The sequence below is a fragment of the Giraffa tippelskirchi genome, chromosome 8, assembly GCF_054371585.1.
Source record: "Giraffa tippelskirchi isolate mGirTip1 chromosome 8, T2T-mGirTip1v1.2.pri, whole genome shotgun sequence".
Taxonomy (NCBI): Eukaryota; Metazoa; Chordata; class Mammalia; order Artiodactyla; family Giraffidae; genus Giraffa; species Giraffa tippelskirchi.
In genome coordinates, this window is record NC_137282.1 from 22,668,132 (window position 1) to 22,695,438 (window position 27,307).

Here is a 27,307-nt window from a genome sequence, read left to right on the forward strand (position 1 = left end):
CAAAGTAATGCTCAAAACTCTCCAAGCCAGGCTTCAGTAATATGTGAACCATGAACTTCCAGATGTTCAAGCTGGATTTAGAAAAGGCAGAGGAACCAGAGATCAAATTGCCAACATCTGCTGGATCATCAAAAAAGCAAGAGATTTCCAGAAAAACATCTACTTCTGCCTTATTGACTATACCAAAGTCTTTGACTGTGTGGATCACAACAAATTGGAAAATTCTGAAAGAGCTGGGAATACCAGACCACCTGACCTGCCTCCTGAGAAATCTGTATGCAGGTCAAGAAGCAACAGTTAGAACTGGACATGGAACAACAGACTGGTTCCAAATAGGAAAAGGAGTCCGTCAAGGCTGTATATTGTCACCCTGCTTATTTAACTTCTATGCAGAGTACATCATGAGAAACGCTGGGTTGGAAGAAACACAAGCTGGAATCAAGATTGCCGGGAGAAATATCAATAACCTCAGATATGCAGATGACACCACCCTTAAGGCAGAAAGTGAAGAAGCACTAAAGAGCCTCTTGATGAAAGTGAAAGAGAAACATGAAAAGGTTGGCTTAAAACTCTGCTCCTTAGAAGACAAGCTATGACCAACCTGGGTAGCATATAAAAAGCAGAGACATTACTTTGCTGACAAAGGTCCATCTAGTCAAAGCTATGGTTTTTCCAGTAGTCATGTATGGATGTGAGAGTTAGACTGTAAAGAAAGCTGACCACAGAAGAATTGATGCTTTTGAACTGTGGTTGAGAGCCCCTTGGACTACAAGGAGATCCAACAAGTCCATCCTAAAGGAAATCAGTCCTAAATATTCATGGGAAGGACTAATGCTGAAGCTGAAGTTCCAATACTTTGGCCACCTGATGTGAAGAGCTGCTTCACTGGAAAAGACCCTGATGTTGGGAAAGATTGAAAGCAGGAGGGAAGGGGGCAACAGAGGATGAGATGGTTAGACAGCATCTCCAACTCAATGGACATGAATTTTAGCAAACTCTGGGAGATAGTGAACGGCAGGGAAGCCTGGTGTGCTGCAGTCCATGGGGGTCGCAAAGAGTTGGACATGCCTTAATGACTAAAGAACAACAAGGACAACAACAACTGTAACAAGTGACTCCACTTTAGCCTAATTACTTCTGAAAGCCTATCCTGAAATACAGTCACATCCTGATGTGGGAGAAGCACACGATTCCACAAAAAACAAACACCTATTTCACTGGATTGACATATGTATTAAATAATATTTATATAAAATCAAGCACAAGGTCTAGGATGTAGCAAGAACATATTAAAATTTAGTTATTTTTTTTTCCATTGGCCCAGATTGTTTTCATTTGAAAAATGTAATGGTCTAAGATTTTCAAATGAAACTCAAGTGTTATTGTAAATAAGATGGCAAACTGAGGGGAAAAATATGATAAATGATGTAATTTTGACCATAAGGAAATAGATTTTGAGGGAAAAAAATGTCATAAGATTACCAAATGCGGTGATCATGAACTCATGCTGAGAATCATCTATATTTTAACTGCAGCATCTTCTTAAAAGCAATTTGTAAAATGTGCAATTCCTAAATCAACTGAAAGTAAAATTTATACAGACATGTTTTTTTCTTTTGCATAATCCTTAAAATTGTATGCTCATATTGGGCTCGATTCTTCTAGTTATCAGTCTCCTATTATAGTCAATGACTACATCAAAGAAGAAAAAATGTTCAGTTTACCAGAAATGAGAACCACAAAGCAGGTACCGGAATTACTCTCTGAAAGTTAAACATGGCTTTAATATCACCTGAAGGGACAAAGTATAAATAGTAGCTAATGAAGAGGAATTTTTTTTTAAGTATTAAAAGAAAGTTAAAGTAGATTCAGTACTAAGAGGTAACTAGTATGTGAGCATGAATTGAAGATCTAGAACTTTTAGCCTAAAAGCATATATAAAAAAAAATATATATATATATATATTAAAAAAATAAATAAATAAAAACATATATAATTTGTCATTCTAATTATGAATGGGCTATGTCACATTTTTGGTTCAGCACAACTGGTGACTGACTAACATAGATACTGAGCCATAGAGGAAGAAATGTTTGTTACCAAGCTGACCAACAAATTAACCAAAAGTGAGCAGCTGGTCTCTCACCCCAAATATATTTTCATTTATGGTTATCGAAGGGGAAAGGAGTGGCAGGGGTAAATTAGGAGTTTGGGATTAGATATACACACTCCTATATGTAAAACAGATAACCAACAAGGACCCACTATATAATCCAGGGAACTATACTCAATATTTTGTAATAACTTGTAAGGAAAAACATCTGAGAAAGAATATATATATATACACATGCATATATATATATGAATTATTGTGCTGTACACCTGAAACTAACATGACATGTAAGTCAACTATACTTCAGTAGAAAAAAAATCTGCTAACCAGACTAATTAATTGTTAAAATATGTTAATGAAACTATCATACCCATACTCAGATGAATAACAATAGAATCTATACTTTTAACTTGAATGTAAACAATTACATATTTTGTTAATTAAGCTTGTAAAGTAGAGTCACACGTCCACTGCACATTTGTGTTGTGATATCAGAACTGCTACTTTGTAGTCATTCAAGAAGGGAATCCATTTTCCCACTACCTAAATACCTTCTGTTTTCTGACTACGGTGCCTTGATCCTGTTGGGTGTTCTCTGGTGCTAAGATATTTCCAAGTACCAATCCCAGTCTTTTCTATCCATTTTACTGTCCTCAACTGTATAATTCTCACTCTTAGGATGGCGTGATCAAGTAAGATGGATGATGAGCTAGTAGAAGTTTATCAGCCCACTCTTGAGCAGGGGTCCTGATGTGCAGAGTTGTTGATTTCTGTGGTGTAACCTGGCTGATCTCCAGCTACCAGAGTGATATCACCGGCTTACTAAATTCCTGGTCATCTCCTCCGGTCAGGCTGCACAAACCAGCTCTGCCATCCCTCAGAGGAGGGCAAAATTAGGCTTTCCTCCATTTTCCGACAGAAATGACTTAGGAGCCGAAGAATCTTAAACAAACCTAGAACTAGAATGGTCTTTGAGGGTTGCCACACCACCTTCCTTACTTTACAGGTGAAACTGCCATCCAGAGAGGCTAATGGTTACATTTCCTTGCCCTGGATCTTTATGACTGTCGTCTTTATGCCAACAGTCGTCTTTATGGCTTAGCAGACAAAGTGTCAGATGTTCTTTCCTCACGGTGCTGGATTAAAGATCAGCCTTTGATTTGCAGCTATGGTCACTTTTTGTCAAGCTTTTGCTGTTTCTCACTTAAAATAATAAAATTATTAAATTTTTAAGTTCGCTGGGACTTGCAGAGGTTCCCTCTTGAGCAGGGCAGTCCTTTCTATACCCTGTCAGGCATGTGGTCATCCGTCTTCATTATTGGTCGGCCCTAACTGTGAGAAAATTCTTTCGAAAAAAAGACAGGTCGTAATAACCCAGTTTTAAAAATGAGGCAGCAGGAATCCAGGAAGCCTAGGTCCCAAAGAAAGCCAGTAATATAACAGGAATTAGAACCCTGAGTATAAATCTAAGCCAGTAATCTCTCTCCTATACCATGTAATACCTTGCTTGTCCCTGCATATGATTTGAAGAGGGTAAGACAGAGATTGTGCTATATAGATTGATTCCACAATAGGAATAACTTTTCAGAAGTACAAGGCAGTTTTCTGTCACACATAGTTTTCAGTTAACTATAATATGCCCAAAACTCTGGATGCCACACAGCTCACAAACAAAAATAAAAGGGGCTCTTCCTTTAAAAAAAACTCACCATCTAGTTGGAGAAATAAATAATAGATATGAAAAGATAACTGATGGCAAAAGCTATAAATAATAAATGTTTATAAATAATATAGATACAAAGTGTTACTAGAGGTCAAAGGAAAAAAAACACAGTCTTAACCTCGGCAGGTACAAAATGCCCAGAAGATTTGCAATTAGACTTTACAACCTGATCTCAACCTAATTTCCAAAATTATTGTTTCTTATTTTTCTACACAAACAGCTCAAAGGAAACATATTATCATTTTGAGATGCCTAGCATTTTCCTTCCTCTGGGCGGGTACTTATTCTGTATTCCCTACTCTTCTCCGCTCTCCCTCGCCTAGCAATTTCCAAGCTCTGATATAACTGTATCTCTTTATATTTGCCATGATCATTTAACCAGAGGAAGTCATCCCCAAACATTTGCAATGCTATGGCACTCCTTCATAACCCTTTTAAGATAATTTTCCTTTAAACAAAACATTGTATTTGCATATGCAATAGATACTTTAAAAGTAAAACCTAGGGACTATCTACGTATTTATTATAATGTAGTTACCATTGCTAAAAAATGTTTTTAAGAATTCTACTTGGGAATTGCCATCAGGGCTAATTTTAAAACCAAAGGAAGTTTCATTTGTTTTTTTTTTAATTTTATTGCCAATTGTCTTTTGTTCTTTCTTTTTTAAATCTATTTTTTATTATTTTTTTATTTTTTAATTGTAGTATAATTGCTTTACAATGTTGTGTTATTTTCTGCTGCACAGCAACGTGAATCAGTTCTAAGTATACATATGTCCCTTCCCTCTTGAGCCCCCGCCTCACCCCCCATCCCTCCCCTTTAGGTCATCACAGAGCACTGAGCTGGGCTCCTTGTGCTGTACAGCAACTTCCTACTGGCTGTTTACACGTGGTAGTGTATATATTTCAGCGCTACTCTCTCAATACATCCCACCCTCTCCTTCATCCACTGTGTCCGCAAGTCCATTCTCTACGTCTACAACTGTATTCCTACCCTGCAGATAGGTTAATCAGTGCCATTTTTCTGGTCATCTCATTACTTTAGGACTACAGTAGACCATTGTCTTCCTGAATTCAACTTTATCATTTCAGCTATTATGAGAGACACAGAGAAGTAATGACTCCCATGAGATACAATTTCTCTAAAGTAATACATCGAGTAGTATATGATATAAGAGGGCTATACAGAAGCATATTACTTAGCTAATGAGCAAACTTACATAACTGTCCAGCATCCATATCTCAATACAGGTTTTTGTGTTCTCCACCCATCACTTTATATATATAAACAGGTGTGAAGTGATTTTTTAAAAAATGATTTTGAAAATAAAGCAAAATCTTTGTGCCAGTTTAACTAGAGTTGAGATCTTTGAACTGAAAAATGAAGTGTTTCAACTGATAGTGAATCAAATCAATGATGTGGTTAGGGTACAGTTAACTTTGTATGGAAATAAGTAAGAGATTTTTGAAATTGGTACAGTGATTGCTCCAACCAGAACAATAAGCACATAACAACTGATAGATATAACTGGAAAGAAAATTGAGGTTGTGAATGTTTTTTATTACTTTGACAGAAGTGTTGCTTTGAGTTCTCAGTCATTAAGTCATGTCTGACTTTGCAACCCCATGGACTATAGCCCACCAGGCTCCTCTGTCCATGTGATTTGCCAAGCAAGAATACTGGCGTGGGTTGCCATTTCCTTCTCCAGGGGATCTTCCCGACTCAGGGGTTGAACCCAGGTCTCCTGCATTGTAAGAGTGTTCTTTACCACTGAGTCACCTAGGAAGCCCTGACAGAAGTGTTATTCAACAGAAAATTCTTGCATTTGTTATTTTAATTAGTTTAGATTCATATTTATATATTCAGCATGAAAGAATCATTTCCTGTGTTTTATGAAGGAAATGATATATCTACTTCAGTAGTTCTCAACCCCTTTGAAATTAAAAAAACTTTAGCAAATTAAGAAAAGTTTGGCGAATTAACAACACTTTGTCCTCATCTCAGAAACATGTTTTTATATGTAAACAAAATTTGCACACAAGTTCAAGATTTTACAGATCCCTGAGGATCACCCATGGACCCAAGATAAGAAAACCAGCCATCACCAAAATTAAAGTTTACATAGAAACAGAATAAATACCTCAAGAATATCAAGGAGTTTGCTGTAGTTTGTATTTCTTTTCATGCTTAGCACATTGCTTTGTAGTTGTCTGTGTCCAGGAATATTGCAAACATTCTCAACTGTGACAGCTTTTGAGTCTAATCAAGAGTTATCGACAGGTAATTTCCAATCAGTTTTATCCCTTTTATTTAGCTAGTATACCAAGTATGATCCTATTAAAATTTATCATTGCTCATATGGTTACAAGTAGACAAATAATGGTAACCCATCGTTTCTTTCTCTTTCAAATGATGAGAACCTCTAGCATCAATTCATGACCATAAAATGAAGTGAGACAGAGCCCACAAGACACGGTGAGCAGCATGCTATTCTGTATTAAGTGATCTTCACCGTTTGTTATCTACTTGACATGCAGTAACAACACATCAAAGTTATTAAGATTAATGGCCTAATGATTAATGCTGGAATGCACATTTGTAATCAGTCTGAATTAAGATTGCTGTGCGGCATATGGAAAATATCTGAAACCCAAATTCACTGGAGTGGTATTTGTACCATTGAGTATCTCACACCTAGTTAATGTACAAATGAGATCATGTACTGATATGAAATATAAAATAAGGATTCTTATCATCATTGCTTTCTCACTAATTTAGGGGAAATGTATAAGTAGCAAAATAAAATTCAAAAGAGTTTAAGTAAATTCTATAAGAAACGGAGTTTCACTCATTCATCCATTCATTCATTCAACAAAATTAATACACATAAAGGAGTGTGCTCTGGTTTCAAGATCATGATCATAGACAGTAATCTATGGATGCTTCTCAGTAAACTGCTTTTCCGTTGCAGTTTAGGGGTAAAAGAAAGAAAGAAAGAAAGTGAAGTCGCTCAGTCATGTCCGACTCTTTGTGACCCCATGGACTGTAGCCTACCAGGCTCCTCCGTCCATGGGATTCTCGAGGCAAGAGCACTGGGACTTCCCACCAGGGACTTCATTAGGGGTAAAGGTGTCATCAGAGAGCAAGCATGTAACACTTGCTCAGCTGGTACATGTTTTTAGAAATTCCTTTCCTGGCTTATTCATGGAAATTCTTTAGACAGAAAACTACTGATTTTTAAAATCCACAGTAATTTGTTTTCATTGACTAATCAAAATCTTCACAATTATGCCCCTTGACTTCTGAAACAGCTCAAGTTATAGCACCCAGCACATTCAGGTCAAAAAGTCCTGATTTGGATTGAAATAAATTGGTGGAAACCACTTTTAAAACATGGAGACCATGAAACAGATTTACATGTCTTTCAAAATAGCCTGGAAAAGAATAATTGGAATTCACTAGAGAAGAGTTTATCAGTAGCAAACCCACAGTACCAATGCATTTGCACTGTAAATATTTCACCTGGTTGAGAAGGGAGCAAGTTTCCTTCTGGAAAAAAGATACATAAGGTAACTGTGAAATAGCCTTTCCTATAACTGCTTGTCGTAAGTCCCCTAGTCAGTAATTTGATTCTGGCAGCATTCTCTATCATTTTCAATCTATATAGGACAGATGAGTTAACTTAGCATTAGGATGAATATGAATTTTTAAGCAAAAAAAATGATAATAAAAGTGGTTAAAACTATATTTATATTCTTACATAAGTCCACTCTAAAAGACCTGTACTCAGATAAGCCTTTCTTTTATTTGAAACAGGAAATCATTTGAGGTTTATCCCTGTAGGTTTGAGGATAACTTTCGCCTTGAAGAACTCATCTGAACTCACAGGATCTTTTTGAAGACAGTTATTCAGTTACTGCTGCTGATAGAATACAAAAGAAAAAGAACTCTGAGTTGCAGACTTTCTATATAAAAATAAGAAATGATTCACCTCCAAAAATATTACATGCATATCCTTGGTTAATATTCTGCATTATTCTTATTTCAGCAATTGAATTTTCCAGTGTTGTAAATAGCTGTGTCCTCTGGCAAAGCCACAGACCAGCTGACCACTGTACAGTCACTGGGGGTAATTCTGGCTCCCCATCCTGAAGCAGTGTCAGGGTTAGGGGCTGAGGCCAGCATAAGATCCAGTTCAGTAGCTTAAATGCCCATACGGTCTTCATTCCCTTGAATACCCCACTATGAGCTCAATGTCATTATTTAAGCCCAGCTGCTCTCCCACCCTTTATCCTATCCTCCTCTCTGTCAGTTACTCTTCATTTGTCAATGAATTTCATCATCAACTTCAACTTATTTCCAATTCTTGGCTTGAAATACTAATTGTCTGTTTTATCTCCCTCACCAACCACCTTTGACTAAAATCCTGTCAGTTCTTCTTTTGAAATATGTTTAACAGCTGACTCCTCTTACATTGTTTATTACGACAGTGATCGTCATAACCTCACTGATAATCCTAACAGCCAACTAACTAGTCTCCCAGACCATGGTGTCTTCCTTTTACAATCCAACAAATAAAATGACTTCATCTTTCTTTTTATTCATATGGTGGAATTACAGCCCATTGTAGCCACAGATTTTTCCCCACACAGATCATGAACTCATCCATTGTGTGTGTGTGTGTGTGAAACTTTTTATTTTATATTGGAGTATAGGCAATTAACAATGTTGTGATAGCGTCAGGTGGACAGCAAAGGGACTCGCCCATACACATACATGTGTCCATTCTCCCTCAAACTCCCCTCCCACCCAGGCTGCCACATCACACTGAGCAGAGTTCCCTGTGCTCTACAGTAGGACCTTGTGGGTTACCCATTTTAAATATACCAGTGTGGACATGCCAAAGCCTTTGACTGTGTGGATCACAATAAACTGTGGAAAATTCTGAAAGAGATGGGCATACCAGACCATCTGACCTGTCTCTTGAGAAACCTGTATGCAGGTCAGGAAGCAACAGTTAGAACTGGACATGGAACAACAGACTGGTTCCAAATAGGAAAAGGAGTCCGTCAAGGCTGTATATTGTCACCCTGCTTATTTAACTTATATGCAGAGTACATCATGAGAAACGCTGGGTTGGAAGAAACACAAGCTGGAATCAAGATTGCCGGGAGAAATATCAATAACCTCAGATATGCGGATGACACCACCCTTATGGCAGAAAGTGAAGAAGAACTAAAGAGCCTCTTGATGAAGGTGAAGGAGGAGAGTGAAAAAGTTGGCTTAAAGCTCAACGTTCAGAAAACTAAGATCATGGCATCTGGTCCCATCATTCCATGGGAAATAGATGGGGAAACAGTGGAAACAGTGTCAGACTTTACTTTTTTGGGCTCCAGAATCACTGCTGATGGTGACTGCAGCCATGAAATTAAAAGACGCTTACTCCTTGGAAGGAAGGTTATGGCCAACCTAGATAGCATGTTTAAAAGCAGAGACATTACTTTGCCAACAAAAGTCCGTCTAGTCAAGGCTATGGTTTTTCCAGTGGTCATGTATGGATGTGAGAGTTGGACGGTGAAGAAAGCTGAGCGCCACAGAATTGATGCTTTTGAACTGTGGTGTTGGAGAAGACTCTTGAGAGTCCCTTGGACTGCAAGGAGATCCAATCAATCCATCCTAAAAGAGATCAATCCTGGGTGTTCACTGGAAGGTCTGATGTTGAAGCTGAAACTCCAATACTTTGGCCACCTCATGAGAAGGGTTGACTCATTGGAAAAGACCCTAATGCTGGGTAGGATTGGGGGCAGGAGGAGAAGGGGACGACAGAGGATGAGATGGTTGGATGGCATCACCGACTCGATGGACATGGGTTTGGGTAGACTCCACGAGTTGGTGATGGACAGAGAGGCCTGGCGTGCTGCAATTCATGGGGTCACAGAGAGTCGGACACGACTGAGCGACTGAACTGAACTGAACTGGACATGTCGATTCCCAACTCCCTATCTATCCCTTCCTCCCATCCTTTTCCCCCCAGCAACCATAAGTTTATTTTCTATCTGTGAGTCTGTTTTCTGTTTTGTAGACATGTTAATTTGTACAATTTCTTTTTAGATCCCACATATAAGGAATGTCATGTGGTATTTCTTTGTCTGAATTACTTCTCTCAGTATGACAACCTCTAGGCCATCCGTGTTGCTATAAATGTCATGATTCATTCTTTTTAATTGATGAGTAATATTCCATTGTATATTTGTACCACATCATTGAATATATGTACCATCCTATTGTATATATGTCTATTCCTCTGTTGATGGACATTTAGATTGCTTCCATGTCTTGGATATTGTAAGCAGTGTGGCAATGAACATTGGGGTGCATGTACCTTTCAAACCAAGAGCCCATCTAAGTTTTAAGCACAAATTTATTTTCTTCAAGCACAGATATAAGAGACAGTAAATGGAAGTGGAAATGTTCTGTCCTTCCAGAATCATTGTATCACCTTATTTTAAAAGCTTAGTGGTAATCTCAAACTCTTCTCTCCCCATCCCTTCACCTTATATCAATTCCCAGTCCTCTTCCCAAATACCCCTTGAGTTAAGCTCTCCTTGCTAAACCCTCTCAACTAGAGAGGTCAAACTTCCCTCTCTTCTTCTTGTACAGCTGGAGTCTACTCCAGTCTCCCTCCCAAATATTGCCTCATTTCCAGCCTCTCCTAATCCACCTTCCAAATTGCTATCAGAATTATCATTCTAAAATATAAATTTAATTGGGTTTTCTTATAGAAGTTCCTTCAATAACTCACCATCACCTAATCAACTTCTCAAAACATAACCAAAGATCACGTGTATCTGAAGAATCAGGGGGTTTTGTTTAAAACATAGATTCCCAGATTCTGCTTCAGAGTACTAGACAAGAATTTCTGAAAGACTCTGAAACGATAATACTGGCCTTTAGGTTAAAGTCTAGCTCATGTGCTATAATGATCTTGTTGCTATCTACCTTCTAATTTTATATCCTCCTGCACCTTCAACCTATACTTGTATTATAGCCCTTAAGAATCATTTGGGTCCCTTTAAAATTTGTACTCTTTCCTGCATTTGAATTTTCAAGCATAATGTTTCTTCTGCTTTCTTCACCATATCTGTATAATAAATATGTCATCTCTCAAAACTCAGTAGACACACCATCTTACCTGGGAAGCTCTTACTGTCCTCAACCTTCTAGTTCAATCTGGTAACTCATTTCTTACTTATCTGATGGTCCCTATAACACTGTGTGCGCATGCTGTCGCTTCAGTTGTGTCCAGCTCTTTGTGATCCCATGGACGGTAGCCCTCCAGGCTTCTCTGTCCAAGGGATTCTCCAGGCAAGAATATTTCAGTGGGTTGCCCTCCCTTCCTCCAGGCCCTATATCACCACTTGGCCACTGTTTACTTACACAATTTTTTAGAAGACCATGGGCTTCTTAAGAACTACTAATACATCTTAGCTAAGTTTTTATTTTTAGTACCTACCACAGTGCTAAATAAACATTTGTCAAAGGGATAAATTGAGCAAATTCATGAATAAGTGAACGAGGAAGGGAAGATGAGAGTGTGTGAGTGATCTGTCTCTGAAATAGTATCTTATCAAAATATCCACTATAAATTTTCTTGTACGTATTTAAATTGAACAGTAAATATCCATGTATTTCAGGACTATCAAACTCATGCTTCCTTTTTATTCTCTCCCCAATTTCTTTTTTCCCATCTGCTACTCCAGCATAATTGTAATTTCTACCTCAGGGTAGTGAAAATTAATTGGCTTGTAAATAAGGATAAATTAGTCAATGTTCATAAAATGCTCTCCAGATGAAAAGCACTCCATCACCTCTAAGCATTTTTATTTATTATAAAATAAACTGATGCATTATCAATACTTAGACCACACTTGTCATATATGCCCTAAATACAATGAAGCTTTTTCTCTATCTAGTTCTAAAATCCAGTCTACCTTTCATTCTGGTGTATAGGGCCTTACATCACTGTCACTGGGGTAAGACATATGATGAAATTAGATACCATTTTGCAGAGCCTGAAGCAATATTGTGGATTGGAGAATTTATGATACTCAGCATATTCAGGCTTTTATTCTGACTCTGACACATGTTTAAATTGTACCTCCAACCTTGAAAGGCCTTGGGCTGGTTGGGTTGCTTATGACTAGTTTGGAAAGTATGTTACCTCAAGTTCAGGATCTCTCGGGAGATACAGAAACCCATAGGTCTTGGCAAACTCAAAAACCATGCTGAAGTAGTAATTAGGGTTTATAGAGGATCCTTTCTCTAAAGCAGTTCATGATCTGATCTTGCAAAAAAAGGCAATGCCAAAGAATGCTCAAACTACCGCACAATTGCACTCATCTCACATGCTAGTCAAGTAATGCTCAAAATTCTCCAAGCCAGGCTTCAACAATACGTGAACCGTGAACTTCCAGATGTTCAAGCTGGTTTTAGAAAAGGCAGAGGAACCAGAGATCAAATTGCCAATATTCGCTGGATCATCGAAGAAGCAAGAGAGTTCCAGAAAAACATCTATTTCTGCTTTATTGACTATGCCAAAGCCTTTGACTGTGTGGATCACAATAAACTGTGGAAAATTCTGAAAGAGATGGGCATACCAGACCATCTGACCTGTCTCTTGAGAAACCTGTATGCAGGTCAAGAAGCAACAGTTAGAACTGGACATGGAACAACAGACTGGTTCCAAATAGGAAAAGGAATACGTCAAGGCTGTATATTGTCACCCTGCTTATTTAACTTCTATGCAGAGTACATCATGAGAAACGCTGGGCTGGAAGAAACACAAGCTGGAATCAAGATTTCCAGGAGAAATATCAATAACCTCAGATATGCAGATGACACCACCCTTATGGCAGAAAGTGAAGAAGAACTAAAGAGCCTCTTGATGAAAGTGAAAGAGGAGAGTGAAAAAGTTGGCTTAAAGCTCAACGTTCAGAAAACTAAGATCATGGCATCTGGTCCCATCACTTCATGGGAAATAAATGGGGAAACAGTGGAAACAGTGTCAGACTTTACTTTTTTGGGCTCCAGAATCACTGCTGATGGTGACTGCAGCCATGAAATTAAAAGACGCTTACTCCTTGGAAGGAAGGTTATGACCAACCTAGATAGCATGTTTAAAAGCAGAGACATTACTTTGCCAACAAAAGTCCGTCTAGTCAAGGCTATGGTTTTTCCAGTGGTCATGTATGGATGTGAGAGTTGGACGGTGAAGAAAGCTGAGCGCCGCAGAATTGATGCTTTTGAACTGTGGTGTTGGAGAAGACTCTTGAGAGTCCCTTGGACTGCAAGGAGATCCAATCAATCCATCCTAAAGGAGATCAATCCTGGGTGTTCATTGGAAGGTCTGATGTTGAAGCTGAAACTCCAATACTTTGGCCACCTCATGCGAAGGGTTGACTCATTGGAAAAGACCCTAATGCTGGGTAGGATTGGGGGCAGGAGGAGAAGGGGATGACAGAGGATGAGATGGTTGGGTGGCATCACCGACTCGATGGACATGGGTTTGGGTAGACTCTGGGAGTTGGTGATGGACAGAGAGGCCTGGCGTGCTGCAATTCATGGGGTCGCAAAGAGTCGGACACGACTGAGCGACTGAACTGAACTGAACTTTCTCAAAGGAGAACCAGGAACATGTTTCAAATAAGACCCCATTCAAGGGACTCATGACTATACATATGCTTCCCTGATGACGCTAGTGGTAAAGAATCCACCTGCCTATGCAGGAGACTCAGGAGACACAAGTTCGATCTCTGGGTCTGGAAGAGCCCCTGGAGTAGAAAGTGGCAACCCACTCCAGTATCCTTGCCTGGAAGATTCCATGGACAGAAGAGCCTGGTGAGCTACAGTCATGGGGATGCAAGGAATCATACGTGACTGATTGAGCGTGTATACACGTATATAAAATGAGAAAGGCACTGTTCCTTTTAGGAGTAAAAGGTTAAGGATCTGGAAAGCATGCCAGCATCCACTGCAACCTAACTCTGGACCTTCTTGTCTTTATGTTCAGTGTTCAAGCCTGCCCCTTCAGCTTGGTTTCCTTGTTTTGATCTTACATGCTTTCTTAGACACCAGTCAGGTTCCATCCTCTGGTTCTTCCTTCTCTTTGCTATTCTAGATTACAAAATACACTTGCCTAAGGAGGAGCTAGAATAATATAACTAGGATTAAGACAGGAAAAAAAAAAAGAATTGAGGCACAGTTGTCAATCCTACCACAAAGTAATTCCTCCACCTTCTGCTTGAAGAATGATGATGCATAATTAAGTTGAGGGCATGTGACTTTCCTGTCTCTGTCTACCTGCCCTTCTGTTTTTTTTCACTCTCTCTGTACAACTAAGCCAGCATCTCAGCTTCTAGGTCTTTGCTGGAGATTTTACGTTCATGATGAATGACGATGTCCTTCTTCTGTATGTGTATCTAAATCCAATGCCAAGCTTGAGTTTTACCTCTGTCTCAAGTATTTCTCCAGCATTCTTGCCTCCTTCAGACTCTTTAAGCACCTGTGTCACTTAGAGTAGTAGTAGTGTTAGTCGCTCAGTCGTGTCCGACTCTTTACGACACCATGGACTGTAAGCCCTCCAGGCTCCTCTGTCCATGGAATTCTCCAGGCAAGAATACCAGAGTGGGTTGCCATTCCCTTTTCCAGGGGATCTTCCCAACCCGGGGATCGAACCCAGGTCTCCTGCACTGCAGGCAGATTCTGTACCATCTGAGCTACAGGGAAGCCCATGTCACTTATAGAGTATTTAGTAATAACCTTTGCCATTTTTATACTAGTTGTTATTCATGTTACTAGCCAAGTATTTCTTACACTTTTTTAATATCAGTGTTTAGCATGGTATCTTGCCTATTGCAGATTTTGTTTGGTTGGTTGATAGCTTTCTTTTTCTTTTTAAGGTTCTTAATGTTGTCAGTTGTATTCTTTCACTCAGGAACCATCCAATCTATTGGTTTCTGTAAAAGAAATGGATAATCATTTGTTTTAAATTTATATTTCTCCAGCTTTATTGTGAAATACTTGACATATATGTAAGTTTAAGGTGTACAATGTGATGGTTTGATACACAAATATGTTGTGAGACATTTACCACAATATGGTTGGTCAACACCTCTGTCACCTCAGATAATTACCGTTTTTGGTGTCTGGTGATAACATTTAAGATCTTCCATCTTAGACACTCCTTATAATTTTTCATAGTGAATGTATCTATTTATATACCCATCAACAGTTTACAAGGTTTCCCTTTTCTTCACATCCTCAACAACATTTGTTATATTTTGTCTTTTCCGTGACAGTCATTCTTATAAGTGTGAGGTGATATCTCGTGGTTTTGATTGGCATTTCCCTGACAGTTAGTGATGTTGAAAATCTTTCCATGTGCCTGGTGGCCATTTGTGTGTCTTCCCTGGGAAAATGTCAGTTCAAAACCTCACCTGTCAACCTGCCTCACCTTTCATAAAGATACACTCCTTGACAACCCATCCAAAGTAACTCCAAACACAGCCAGCTGTTTCACCATAACTCTTGATTCCTTGGTCATGAAGCCTCTTCCACACAGCCTGTTGCCTACCCACTATAGCACTGCTACTGTCAATTAGTGTACATAGTATATACTAAATACAATAAATATTCATTGAATGGGTGAAATCACTCATTAACATTTATCATCTATTTTCTGTATGGTGCAGTGTTGTTTGCTGGGAGTGTGATGAATGGTGTGATCATCATCCCTGCCCTCATGTGGCTTAAGCTCCAATAATCAGAATAAACATTTATTAAAAAAAGTCACTCAAAGAAACATATGAAGCCTATATATTATTTCTGATGTTGCCGTTGGCATCTAGAGGATGCTTCAGTGCACTTGTGAATCAGTCAGTTTTGCCAGTAAACAGGATAGAATGCCAATGATCCAAAAGATTTTTTTGAAAGGAATACTTCCAGAGGCAAGGGCAGTGCTAAGGGAATGAAGAGAACCTGTGATGCCCAGAGACCAAGAGGAGAGTAAACAGTTAAAGAGAAGAAATAACATTAGTAGAATCCAGTGAGTACTGAAGCCCTAGAAAGCGACCACACAACAGGTATTGCAAAAAAAGAAGAGGTGGTGGCCACTGCCAGAAGTACAACTAGATGAAATCCTGACCAGGAAAATGTATCCCCTTGTCTCTCTCATCCTCTCCTCTGATCGGCCTGTGTTTACCAGTGGCCAATCCAACCGGAATCCAGGTGGCAAGAAAGTCCCTAGCTGTCAACCTTCTAGAACACAGGCTGAAGCAGAGAAAGGTGGAGATTGGATTTGGGAGTGAGTGTATTGAGGGATGAAGGGTAGAAAGGCATCAGGAACAGAGAATAGCCAGGAAGCATTAGAAGGGCTCGAAACCGAAAACTTCTCTTCCCCAGACATTTCAAGGGGAGAAAACTTACTAATTATGATTCTGTGGGAAAGGTAATAAACTAGTCCCCAAACAGTAATTATGTGAAGTGATCAATTCATTAACATTTGTTTATTATGTAAGTTCCAGGTGTACAGCACTATAGTCCAAGTTCTGTATGCATTAGAGAATGGTTCACCACCACAAATCTAGTTTCCATCCATCACTATAAAATTGGCCCCTTGCCATTTTGCCCTCCCCAGCCTCCTTCCCCTTTGGTAGCCACTAATTGTTCTCTGTATCTATGAATTTGTTTTGATTTTGTTTTGTTCACTGGTTTTGTTTTGTTTTTTAATGCCACTTTTGAGTAAAATCACATGGTATTTATCTTTCTCCACGTGACTATTTCACTTAGTATAATACCCTCAAGATCCATCCATGTTGTCATCAATTGCAGAATTTCACTTTTTATGGCTGAATAGTGTTCCATTGTACATACGCTATGTATCACATCTTCTTTATCTATTTAGCTATTACTATCAATGGATACTAAGGTTGTTCCCATGTCAGAGTGATCTATTTTAAAACTAGCTAATAAAAAGGTCACTTTTTAAAAAATCCTGAATTATCATTTAAATAGAAATTACTGTGTTACGTATATCTTGCCAAATATTTGCATCATTGGCAGTTTTCCTCTCACCTCCTGGGTCAGTTTTGAAGCTCTTGTCTTCCAGCTCTAAGCCTCCCCATCTATCCTCTGTGCTGTGATATTGGAGCTGGGACCCAGGAACACGTTTCCTTTTTCACCTGTTAAGTTCTGGCATTGGGATGAGACTGGAAGGCAGGCCGAGGGAGAGCAGACCTGGTGGATGCTCTCTGTTCTTATCAGTGTGCCCTCAGCAGCAGCTGGCTGCTCCAGGAGCGGTTGGTTCCAGTGTGCAGCCTTTTCCTCACACCCAGAACCAGCCTCTCTGTGACCTGTCTAGGGAACCAGCACCAGCTGAGCTGCATACTCTGAGTCCCTGCCTCGCAGAGTACCTTCTCCAAGCTTCTAGATACCAATGGTCTCAACTTTTCCCTTTGTTTCCAACCCTGAAGATGGTGATTGTTGCCAATGTTTGCTATCTCTATGCTTTTTCTTGGGCTTCCCAGGTGGCTCAGTGGTAAAGAACCCACCTGCCAATGCAACAGATGCAGGAGACAGGAGTTTGATCCATGGATTGGAAAGATCCCCTGGAGTAGGAAATGGCACCCCCTCCAATATTCTTGTCTGGAAAATTCCATGGGCAGAGGAACCTGATGGGTGATGGTCCATGGTGTCACAAAGAGTTGGACATGACTGAGCATGCACGCATGCCTTCTCAGGGTCCCCCTTTTCAGTTTTTTGTGCTTTTTTAACCAAGTTCCTGTATTCAGTTATTTGTTAAAATAATGGGTGTGCTTGATGTTTTCCTGACTAGAATTAGACAGATAAGCTCTGTCTCACCATGCTATATCCCCATCCTTCTTCCCTAACCCAACCCAATCCATTTTTTAAAAAGAGTGGAGTAGTTATCCTTGTAGCCATAAATAGATGGCTTCATATAGCTTGAGACAGAATCTCGATTCCAGCTAGATCAGATTTATCTGTGCATCTTCTGTGTGTCAGATGCTGTGCTTAGCATGGTAGGAAGTATTTCTGTGTTATCATGAACCTACAGTCTGTTAGGGAAGACAAATCTCACAGATGTGGGAGAAAATCTACCATAAATGCAATGCATGTGTAGCCATTATACATGAAATTTGAAGAAAAAAGGAATTAGGTGAGGATTGAATAGTTAAAAATCATTTCATGACACTTCCCTGGTGGTCCAGTGATTAAGACTTCATTCTTCCACTGCAGTGGGCATGGGTTCAATCCCCGGTGGGGGAACTAAGATCCTGCATGCCATGAGGTGCAACCAAAACAAAATAAAAATTAATAAAACTACTCTTCTCTCTTCTCCAACATCCTTAAAAAAAAAATCACTTCACGCAGAATCTGGGATTTGAACTCTCTCAGATGATGGGAAGAAGGTAACCAAAATACCAAAAACCAGAGGACATTATATACAGAAGAAAAATTTGGATAGATGTAGTATTTGTGGGGTTTATTTTCATTCATTCATCCACTCCACTCATCTATTCATTTATTCCACACCTATTTTTCATTTGCCTTCTCTATGCCAGGCCCTCTGAGATCAATGGGATACCCTGAGCTGAACAGACATGCCCCTGTCCCTGAGAGCCTCATGTTTGTTTTGTTTATTTTTAATTAGAGTATAACTGCTTTACAATGTTGTGTTAGTTTCTGCTGTACAACTAAATGCTGCTGCTCCTGCTAAGTCGCTTTAGTCGTGTCCAACTCTGTGCGACCCCATAGACGGCAGCCCACCAGGCTCCGCCATCCTTGGGATTCTCCAGGCAAGAACACTGGAGTGGGTTGCCATTTCCTTCTCCAGTGCATGAAAATGAAAAGTGAAAGTGAAGTCGTTCAGTCGTGTCCGACTCTTCACGACCCCGTGGACTTCAGCCTACCAGGCTCCTCCATCTGTGGGGTTTTCCGGAGTACCGGAGTGGGTTGCCATTGCCTTCTCCGTACAACAAAATTAATCAGCTATATATATATGTATCCCCTTCCTCTTGACCCTCCCTCCTACCCCCTCCACCCCACCCACCTAGCATGGAGCTGAGCTCCCTGTGCTCTGCGGCAGCTCCCCGCTGGCTACGTTACGCATAGTCGTGTATATGTGTCAGTACTACTCTCTCAGTTCAGGCCACCCTCTCCCTCCCCTTTCCCCATGTCCACAGTCCATTCTCTATTCTTGCCATGCAAATAGTTTCATCAGTACAAAGGAGGCTCATACTTTAATAGGAGAAATGGAGTTTGTCGAATAATCACACCGCCAATGTGTAGTTGTCACTGTGTCCTATATAAGATATGGTAGAGGAAGCTAAGCACAGTGAGGAAGGAACAGCTTTCCAGTCTAGCAAGTGGCATGCGCAAAGATCTTCGGGGAGAAAGAATAAGGGGCCTGGAAGGAGGTCTGTATGTCTGGACTGAGGAGGGGTTGGGGAATATGGGTTCTAGGGAATGACATCCACTGCCATCTTCCCAGGTGCAAAATTAGAAGCATTGCAAATCCATAGGTACAGGAGACCAATGGAATAAAAAAGAAAGAAACTGCCAGAGTTACCTGCAATTTATGTAAACCATCAGCCCTTGGTCAGAGTCTCGGCCCCAGAAAATAACATTCCAGGCCACAAGCTGAGAGTATAGAAGACCTGAGTCCTCAGCCCAGTGTGCTCTAGTGGAATTGGCTCACTAATGATTCCACAGGGCGAAAGAAACAGGAGCCCTAGCGGGTGTGGAAACAAAAGCCTAGCTCTCTCAAGCAGGGCTTTGAGTTTCACATGTGCAGAGTAAAGCAGGCTAGTGAACCAGATCGCCAGTCCAGGCTCGATGCACGATACAGGGCGCTCGGGGCCGGTGCACGGGGATGACCTGGAGGGATGGGATGGGGAGGAAAGAGGGAGGGGGGTTCAGGAGGGGGAACACGTGTACACCCATGGCGGGTTCATGTCAATGTATGGCAAAACCAATACAACATTGTAAAGTTAAAAAAATGGATAAATAAACTAATAAATGAATAAATAAATAAAATAAAAATAAATAAAGCAGGCTAGCATCCTTGGCTCACCTAGCCTGTTGGTCTCCAAAAAACATGAACTGATTACCAGTGTGGATGATTTGGATATAGCAAACAGTTTCAGCATTTGGCATAATTAATGTAAATATTGCTTCAGTGGAAAAGTAATCTGACACTTTCTTTATTTAAAAAGATCTTTAATTAATGTCAAGTGGCGTAATGAGTGGTAATCTTCCCCTGCTTGCCTCCCTCCTCACCTTGTGTGTAGACACTCCCCGCTGGCTTGTTTACCAGCAGACTTAAGAACCTAAACACACAGGAGGGAGTTTTAGGCTTTATTTCTAAAGCTTTCTCTTTTCCTTCAGAGAGAGAGAGCTCCTTCGTTTCAGTAGGAGAAACTATTCCCAAAACTTCTTGAAAATTCTTTTCTTGTAGACAAGTCCTGTGTTTTACACTCTTTGCAATGACCTACGCAGACTCATTCCAGGTTGATAAGCCCAACCATCGGGAGCAGGAATGTAGGTCATCCTTATTGGACACCACCTAACCACTGGATGCGTCCTTCTTCTCCTTCAGATTGACTCCTCAGGGATCCTAAACAAGACAAGAAGCTGGTTGAGGTGTCAAAAGCAAATGTCAAGAAAACAGAGAGCATTGTATTAGGCGTACAAAATAGCCAGGAGGGATTTTTCTGGTGGCTTGTCTTCCTTCGGAGTGCAATGGACTGCCCACTTAGCATGTACTTTTTAATATTAGCAAAGGGGCTAAAGTCGCTGAAAAAATCTCTCTCTTAGCTTTCTCGGTCTAGTAAACATTTGCATCCTTTTTTATAATTTCTAAAGCAAGTCACATTCATTTTCTTAGTGATCTCCTACACAGTATTTTTAGGCTTGGACCACTAAAACGGTTTTCAGGATTTTAGGAGTAGGTCTTCAAATAAGATTTCCTCAATCTCTTGGCTGATGGTTGCGTATTGCCATAGAAAAAATGTTCAGTGTTATTTTCTAATTTCTTGGAACATCTGGGAAAATAGTAAAGGTGTGAGAAATGGAGTATTTCCTGCCATATCAATAAACAAGGATGTCACAGTCATCAGCAATTCCAGCCCTCCAGTGTGAGCTGGTGAGCCCTAAGGGCACTCAGGAAGGAGAAAAATATCTACCATCTAATAGCTCTTAGACCAGCCACTCCCTACCATAAGCCCCAAGGAAGCTGAAGATGTGAGAAAACACAGGATTGGTCCAGAATTGCCAAGATGCATATGAAAGGAATGATCTCAGTGAGCCCAGACTCCTGCTGCTTCCCACACAGAGAAAAGTGCTGAATTCCTTAACTTGGGATATCTGGTTTTCTTCAATTAACAATAATTGATGTTCAGACTACCTGCCCTTTGTTGTAAAATTTCTATATAACCTGGCTCCTCCCCTTGCCTCCTTGGAGCAGTTCTCCCTGGGTGACTTGAAATGCTGTCTCCTGTCTTGAAGTCCTAAACCTCCCACTGAATAAAACACAAATCTCAACTTTTAAGTTGTGAATATTTTTTAAATCAACAGGTGGTTACCAGGTAACAGGACATCAACGGAATGAAATGATTGAATGTCAAAGAGCCTGTTACCATAGCTCTTCTAAGGATTTAGAGCCTCTTATCTTACAAGTGGCAGATTCTCTATCTTGCTCCAGTAATTTTGTTTCAAGACACAGTTTTCGTTTAAGACAGAGACATAGGCAAACACTAACATCCCTTTAAATCAGAGACCTTCAATTCCAGAGTCCTTAACCTGGTGAGATTATTTCCAAACCTGAAATAACTGGATGTGTTCCTTGTCAAGAAGTGTCAGTGCTTCAAGGGTTACCTGCTGTTTCAAAGATGTGATGTTTCTTCATATTTAAACATGAAGAAAAACATTGGCACTAACAAGTACTTTTTATAGTAAAGTTTTGTGTTGGCATAAAAGTACTTCGATTTGCTTAAAAATCACTTAATTATTCCGAATCAAAATATATTCATAATTTATAGGAGTTTTTTCCTTAAAAATGAAGAAGCTAATCTTGATTTATCCTACATATAATTTAAGAACACTTACCCTTTAAAATATATATCTGTGGTTGTTAAATTTGCTGGCTGTTTTTATAGAGGACTCAAGTGTTTGATTTAAAACCAAAACACTGCAAAGGAGTGGATCAAAGCTGGAGATGTTTTTAATCACTTCTGTGAAAAGCTCCCTGGGCTCTTCTAAAAACAATTTCTTTTAAGTATTTGTAATTTATTTTCTATAGGGTAAAAGCTTTCACAAATGAAGTGGAAATCCAGATGAACACACCCACCTGTCAGATGAAAATGGAGAAACAACCCAATTCCCCCACCAGAGATCAGCCTTAAGAAACTGCCAGAGTTGGTTTTCCCACATCTGACTTTACCTTGACCTCCCTCCCTGCTAAGGGCCCTCCCTCCCTCCCTCCTAGGGGCCTCTCTGCTGCTTCAGATCATTCAGAGGCTCCTCCTGGAACAAAGGGAGATTGTTTTTTCCAGACCTCTAGCTCCCCTTACCTGAAACCTCCCTTCTTCACTTCCATTCCCTTCCAGCTCTGAGCTTTACAAGGGTAACAAGGAGTTAGTACTTATACTATGTAACGTGCCTTCTGGGCCAGTTCCCCAATATATTCCATCTCCCATTTACCAGTTAGAATCCAGTATCTCTCAAACGTCACTGAGAAGTGACTCTAATGGACTTCGTTCCAGCACCCTTCAGTCAACGGCTGGGACAGATCGTACTGGGAGTGTAAAGATGGCTGCTTCGCCAGCTCTATGTAAGGGTTTTCCTCCCTTTAATTCACACCTCCCCCGCTCACCCTGGTGCATGCTCAGTCACTTCAGTCGTGACTGACTGAGTCTTTGTGACCCCATGGACTGTAACCCACCAGGCTCCTCTGTCCATGGGATTCTCCAGGCAAGAATACTGGAGTGAGTTGCCATGCCCTCCTTCAGGGGACCTTCCTGACCCAAGAATCAAACCTGAGTCTCCTGCATTGCAGATTCTTTACTGCTGAGCCACTAGGAAAGCCCCAACCACCCCTCAGCACCACCACCACCAGCAATAAAGCTCCGGAGAATTTTCTCCATGGATTTATGACAACTGCTTTCCTGATGAAAAGGTCAAGAATCAGTTAATCAGTAGGTGAAAAGCATCAGGATACTACTTACCATGTGCTATGCACCTGGGGGATATAAAAAGAAGTGACCACTTCCAGCAGTTGTAAAACATGAATCCTAATCCCAGATGACAACCAGACAAGAGGATGGGCCAGCAGGCTTTCCTGGAGTCCTTGTAACAAAGGCTGAAGGGGCTAGAGAACACGCGCGTCCTATAGCACCTGCGCTGCTTGAGGGGATGCTGGAGGACATGGGACTTGCTTGAAGCCTTGAGAGGCAAAATTATTTAGACGGAGAGTTAGCAAGCAGCCCTACAAGGGTACTCAGAGGTTAAATTTTCTAAGCCAAAATAGTATCCAAAAATGTCACAGTAAAATTAGGATGGGCCAGTGACACGGGAATCGCTGGGCTTGGCACTCTCTTGGTGCATAGCCATTGACTCCAATAATCCTGGGAGAATGGTCTAAATAAGATGTGAGTTTTGAGAGTTTTTTTAAAGCTATGCCATGCCTAGAGTTGTGGTTCAGTTGCTCATTCATATCTGACTCTTTGTGACCCCATGGACTGTAACCTGTCAGGCTCCCCTGTCCATGGGATTCTCCAGGCAAGAATACTGGAGTGGGTTGCCATTTCTTTCTCCAGGGGATCTTCATGACTCAGGGATCGAACCCGGGTCTCACGCATTTCAGGCAGACTCTTTACCATCTGAGTCATTTGGAAAACCCTAGAGAGTTGGTCACAAGTGGGATTTCTGCTTCTGGAGAGCTTTGGGCACTGGTAACTTCCCCAGGACAGCTCTCTTGAGGCTAATCCTACCCACGACCCCATTCTAAAGTCACTTCCACAAACCAGATGGCTTAAAACAGTAGAGATGTATTCCCTCACAGTTCTAGAGGCTAGGCATCTGAAATCAAAGTGTCAGCAGGATTGGTTCCTCCTGAGAACCCAGAGGGAGAATCTCTTCCACCCCCTCTCCTGGCTTCGGGCTGTTATTAGCAATCCTTGGCGTTCCTTGACTCCAGTCTCTGCCTCTGTCATCTTGTGGGCATCGTCTCTCTGGGTTTCTCTGTTCCTTCACAGGGCATTCTCTTTCCATCTTTCTCTCTCTTCATATAAGTACCTTAGTTAAACTGAAATAAGGGTCTACCATACCTACTCTGGCATAATCTCATCTTAACTAATCGCATCTACATTGACACTATTTCCAATAAGAGAGCATTCTGAAATATATATCTTTTTGGAGGACATAATTCAACAGTATGTAACTTGAAAAATGCCAATAACTCAGGTCTTTTAGGCATGATGGCCCCTCAACTAAGTGCAATAATGGAAAATTGCTCTTTCAAAAAGAACCATAGAAAGGCAGTCGCTGGAGCAGAGAAATGTTTTTATTGCTAAACTACAGACATGAACCTTCAAAACAGATCTGTGATACAGGTGGGTTCTTTATATTCCTACAGCCTCTGTCTTTGCCCGGAAAACTCACTTGTTATAAGGATTGTTGTTGTTTAGTTGTGAAGTCATGTTCGACTCTTTCGCAACCCCGTGGAGCTCACCAGGCTCCTCCGTCCATGGAATTTCCCAGGCAAGTATACTGGAGCGGGTTGCCATTCCCTTCTCCAGACGTTCATGTGCAATTAGTGATTCTGCAATCATATCTATCTGATCGTCATCTGTTTAAATAGAATCAACTCAGCCTCCCATACGTCCTGCATTCAAAGTGGCAAAGGATTGAAAAATAGTTAACCTAAGCATTCTGGTCCCTTTGACTTGGAACCCACCTCTCAAGACTCAGCTGCTCTATTGTGGCAGATTAATTCCATTAGTGGCCAAACTTTTTGTGTCTTTCTGTGTCTATGCTCATATATATATATATAGTCTGATATATATATATATATATATATAGTCTGATATATATATATATATATATATATATATATATATCAGAAAAGATCCTGATGCTGGGAAAGACTGAGGGCAGAAGGAGAAGGGGACGACAGAGGATGAGATGGCTGGATGGCAACACCAACTCGGTGGACATGAGTCTGAGCAAGCTCTGGGAGTTGGTGATGGACAGGGAAGCCTGGAGTGCTGAAGTCCATGGGGTCACAAAGAGTCAGACATGACTGAGTGACTGAACTGAACTGAACTGAACTGATAGTCTGATGCTGAACTTGGCCAAGTCACTTGCATTGGCCAATGGAAAAAATGTGATTCAAATTAAGTTTTGAAAAATTTCTTATGCATTTCTGCCCTCTCTCTCTTTATCTGGCTCCTCTACCTTTGCCTTGATAACATGTCAACATGCCCAGGCTAGATGGCTGGAGGATGAGACACATTAAGCAAAGCTTAGTCATTTGTCTCAGGTGAGGCCCTAGACAAGTAATAGTGCCCAGGCAATATGGCAAAGTCGCCTAGCCAACCTCCAGTTAACCGAGGATACATAGGTAAGCCTCATTGTGCCTCACTCAGCAGAATCAACTGACTTATAAGTTTGAAAGTAATAAGAAATCACTGTTGCCTTAATCTACCAAGTTTGGGGTGTGTACTCAGTCACTCAGTCATGTCCAACTCTTTGTGACTGTAGCCCACCAGCCTTCTCTGTTCACGGGATTCTCCGGGCAGGAATACTAGAGTAGGTTGCCATTTCCTTCTCCAGGTGATCTTCCTGACCCAGGGATTGAACCCAAGTGTCCAGCATTGCAGCCTGATTCTTTATTGTCTGAGTTTGTTATATAACAGTATCATGGCAACCCATAACTGATACTCGCAACAATCAATGCTACCCTAATGCCCACAACCTCTACTATAGCTACAGAATATGGTCAGCATTCATGCTTCAAACAAAACTTATGACATTTTGGTGCAAGTATTCATAATAGGAAGGGTACACTGGGGGGAGAATAGACTCTATTTCTGCATTTCTTGCAGATATCAGATCTTCTTCCTGTAACTCAAGTCCTTTTGTGCCAGTCCCTGGAATAAATCAGATTCTCAATAAATATTTTGTATTAATGAATGTATGATTTTTCCAGGGAGCATCTCATAAGATAATTGAAACTGCAAAGGGAAAATCATGATGTCTTATACATCTCAGGTTTACCAATTTTGTAATTATAGTGGTGACTGTTAGTAAGGACTCAATAAACAGTACTTGCTGATTGGTTAATTGATTGATGAGACTAAGCTACTATCAATTACCCTTGAGGAATGAACCAAGAAACAGAATTAAACTTCATTAAGAAGATGTCATCTGGCCCATAAGAAGGCTTGTGCGACTTTCAAGGTTTCTAAACACTAGGAAGAATGGATGCTTCTTATGTGACTTGTGAAGAGCACACTCTTCTATATAGGATGTAGAGTATAATCCACAGTCATGGAAGTGTCCAATTATCATTCATCACCCTTTCTTTTTTAATAATTCTGCATCCGTTGTCCACTTCAAGTTCTTAAGACAAAAAAGGAGTTCTGAATTATATGCTATACAGATCAAAGGGAGTACTATTTTCTGAAATAACACTAAAGCAAAAATACTAACAAGAACCATCTAGTCATTAAACATTGAAGAGACTTCATGATATCCAGGTGTGGTGCTTGCTGCTGGACAAGCAATGTATAAGCTCTAATTTTGACTCGAGTGGAGGAACAGGCAAATAACTGTTACCAAAAGATGTGGAGTCCAGCTGCATGCCACACAAAAGCCAATGAACAGGCCAGACTGGTGGAAGGGAAAGTTTGCTTTATTTCAGATGCCGGCAGTGGGGGCCGGGGTGGGGCGGGCAGGGGAGGGCAGCTGTGGCATTTTCAGTGGATGCTCCTGGTGAGTGTTGGCTTATGGCTCAGCTGTACTGTCAAATGAGACTGTGGTCTTTGTCTTCCATTCTCAGTATGAAACGATCTTAATTCAGGTGACGAAGGAGAGGAAGGTGTGAAAACCTGCCAATGTTAGTGAAACAGGAGAAAGCTCTTAGCAACATTACACAACCAATTATTAAAACTCTGTATGCCTGGGAAGCTGTGACATTTTATAACACTTGAAAACAAAGTCTCTTCAGCTATCTATTCCATTAGATAGGCAGTTATGAGATTTTTCAGACTCAGTGAACAAAAGAGAAAGCATGATGAAGAGAAAGAAACTGAGAATCAGTTACAAAGAAGCACAATAAGTCAGCTAGGCAACAACAGTCCCTGCGTGCCTACTATAAAATTCACCGCTGAAC

The 27,307-nt window shown here is 40.5% G+C and overlaps 2 long non-coding RNA genes across 2 annotated transcripts in view; one reads left to right on the forward strand and one right to left on the reverse strand.

Annotated features, from left to right (window-relative positions):
* Window positions 1–27,307, forward strand: part of LOC145518052 (uncharacterized) — a 179,302-nt gene that overhangs the window by 87,953 nt on the left and 64,042 nt on the right. The window lies entirely within an intron of this gene.
* Window positions 26,807–27,307, reverse strand: part of LOC145518051 (uncharacterized) — a 38,559-nt gene continuing 38,058 nt past the window's right edge. Inside the window, exon 4 of the long non-coding RNA XR_014062557.1 lies at window positions 26,807–27,023. This is a non-coding gene — a long non-coding RNA (uncharacterized LOC145518051). The remainder of the gene's footprint in view (window positions 27,024–27,307) is intronic.